The sequence below is a fragment of the Ursus maritimus genome, unplaced genomic scaffold (assembly GCF_017311325.1).
Source record: "Ursus maritimus isolate PB19 unplaced genomic scaffold, ASM1731132v1 scaffold_12, whole genome shotgun sequence".
Classification (NCBI taxonomy): Eukaryota; Metazoa; Chordata; class Mammalia; order Carnivora; family Ursidae; genus Ursus; species Ursus maritimus.
In genome coordinates this window covers 25,930,966-25,933,944 of record NW_024423564.1, presented here as the reverse complement: position 1 = coordinate 25,933,944, position 2,979 = coordinate 25,930,966, and the positions used below count along the sequence as shown (strand labels likewise).

At 52.6% G+C, this 2,979-nt stretch overlaps 1 protein-coding gene across 4 annotated transcripts in view; it reads left to right on the top strand.

The window, feature by feature from the left end:
- Window positions 1-2,979, top strand: part of SLC44A3 (solute carrier family 44 member 3) — a 103,074-nt gene that overhangs the window by 34,053 nt on the left and 66,042 nt on the right. The window lies entirely within an intron of this gene.

Sequence of the window (2,979 nt, the reverse complement as noted above, 5' to 3'; positions counted from 1 at the left end):
AAAAAAAAAAAAAAAACAGGAAAAAAGGCCTTACCTTCTTCCCAGGTCATTTCTGCCAGCTCCCAGGGGCTCATTTGTTACTCGTGCTGATTCATTTTCCTTGAACACAGTAGAACCATTTTTATCCCCAAGTGGCCGTCAGGTGGACACTGTGGGGGCGGGGGGTGCAGACTCACGAGAGTTCCTGTTTCCTGTTTGTGAGGAGCCTCCCCCTTCCAGCCAGGGAGGCTCTGCCCCCTCCAGGGTGTGGCAGCTCCCACTGCCCTTGAGCACAGAGAACCCTTTATTTCCAAACCCGCTGGCCACGGGGTGATTCTGGTGTTCAGAGGACCGCCACCTCCCCTGTAAATACCCTAGTTGAAAACTGGCAAACAATGTTGAGACCTCAGATACCGCTTGTAGCGGGAGGAGGGAGCTTGGAAAATCGTCCAGGTCACTCCACAGGGGGCACTGAAAGCCCTAGAATCACAAGGCCTGGAGGGGGCTGGGGCTGATTTAGGTGACGTGCCGTCCTTGCTGGCGTGTTGCTTACTCCCGCTTGTGGGTGGGCGACAGCTAGGGTTTGCAAAGCCCTTAATTCCTCCACCAAATGCAGACTGTCTCACCGAGCCAGCTCTCTGCTAAGGAGAGCCTTCCCATAGCTGTAGTCTCCACATTTCCCCCTTTCTAATCAGGTTTCAGGTTTGTGTTCTTCACATGGAATGTGTTTCAGGGAGCAAGTGTGACTAAGGAAAGTTCCTGATTTGTCCTGCCCCGGGTAGGGACCAGGCCCAGTGCTGCTCCAGGACCTGTGAGGAGGCTGGAGAAGGGACCCCCTGCACCCCAGGTGGACGCTGGAGCTGTTGAGTTGAGGGGTGGGGAGCCCGCCTTCTCCCTGAGCCCTCCACAGGGCTTCCTTTGTCTCCACACACTGAACCTTTAATGGCCACCCAAATTCTAGAGTCAGGGGTGACTTCTCCTCTTCACTGAGCTTAAGGTTAGCGAGAGGGAAGGCTGTGAGGGCAGAGAGGCTGTTCTGACCTGCGTCTGTGAGGACTGTTCAGGGGCTGGGACAGAGGGTAGAAGCAAACCACAGCTTACATAGCAATTCACGTGGTACGTTTGTCACCGGTACTTACTGAGTTCCTGCCAAGGGCTGGTTACTGGGTGGGCATGTCCTCACAAGAGCCCTAGGTTGTTTGTGGCCATTTACTGAGCCCCTCTTGTGCACTGGGCCCTGCACTAGGCAAAGAGCTAGCAAGACAACACACCATTGGCACTTGCCCTCTGATTAGATGAATTACAAAGCTAGCAACAGCATGACATGAAGTACGGGAAAGACTCCAGCCTTTGTAGTCTCAGGTGGGTGTTCAAACCCATGGCCCATTACCCACAGTGTGACCTCACAGAATGACTTGGCCTTAGGCCTGGGTCTCCTCATCTGTCAAATGGAATATTCCTGCAAGGTTCCCCCACAGGGCCATGGACTTCCCTCCTCCGTAGGGAGCATCTGCCGCAGAAGCCCGGCGTTCCCACTGAGAGCCACCCCTAATGCTCCCTGACTGGAGACCTGGGACTGGGGAAGCGGGGCTGGTTATAGAGCAGGAGAATAACCCTGTGCGAGAAAACCACTTCCCCCGCCAGCCCAGCTTGGCTCCCACAGGACCCCTGCGCAAGGTGAGGTCAGGAGAACAGGGAAAGTCACACTATATCCTCTAGTTAGGCACCCCTCCCTATCCAGAGTGCTGGTATCCAAGAGGAAAGAGGAGTTAGGAGCTGCCCATCTTCTCCCTCACTGCATCTTTCTTACCCCCACTTTTCCAGAGAAACCAAAGAGAGGGGGAAACCAACATTAGCAAGAGGAGAAGAGAAGCAGAAGAAAGGTCCCCTCCTTCAACCCTCATCCTTCTTGCTCACATGGGAGCCCCATCTCACTCGTCTTCCCCCACCCCCCCCCACATGTCGGAGCCCAGCAGAGACCCTGAGAGTCTCATCTAGTGAAGATTTCCCAGGGAGTCCTTGTCCGCTACCAGGACACTTGGGTGGGAGTATGTTCCTGTCTCCTGAGTTCCCAGAAGCTACCTTACAAATCAACTTAGAAACATTGTTCTGGGAAGATGGGGGCTGTCTATGAATATTATCTAAATGGTTTCACTGAACGCGCTAGCAGTGACGAAGAAAAGAGGGTGAATGGCATCAAAGGCGCACCTCAGGGCATCAGCTTGTTAGCACAGGCTGAAGGGCAGCTCCCTGGGGCTCAGAGCCCAGAAGAGTGCAGTCAAGACGTGACCGCCACGGTGCGTCAGCCCTGCTGCCCAGCCCAGCCTCGCTAGCACCCCTGGCACCATCCCCATGGGTAACGCTGATCCCTGCTGAGACTGGGGAGACGGTCAGGTTAGAGTTGAGCTTACGCTTCTAATGAGTGTGACATGAGTGTATTTAGAGTGTGAAAGGAGTATTGTATGCATGTGTGTAACTTGTAAAACACACATGCATTTAAATATGCATATGTTAGCTTTCCACTCGGGAGCTAGAAGCCAAGTTTATTCGCCTGAAAATTATATCATTTTGCTTCATGAAAATTTTAAGTAAAACAAAGTCCCTCTTTCTTGTTGATTGTAATAGGCATTGAAAATGCAGAGATGGGGCACCTGGCTGGCTCCATGGGTTAAGCATCTGTCTTTGGCTCAGATCATGATCCCAGGGTCCTGGGATGGAGTCCCATGTTGGGTTCCCTGTTCAGTGGGGATCCTGCTTCTCCCTTTCCCTCTGCCTGCCTGCTTGTGCTCTCGCCCTCTGTATCGCAAGTAAATAAATAAAATCTTAAAAAAAAAAAAAAAAAGAAAAAATGCAGAGTTGGAAATTCCCACTTAGCCTTTACATCTTAGGGGTGTTCGGGCATGTTCAACTGGGGCAGGAGGCTCTGCCCCAGTTCTGGGAGCGGTTTTCGTTTCTCCCACCTTCCTTCGACTTTCCTCCGCTGGACTGTGAGATCCTTTG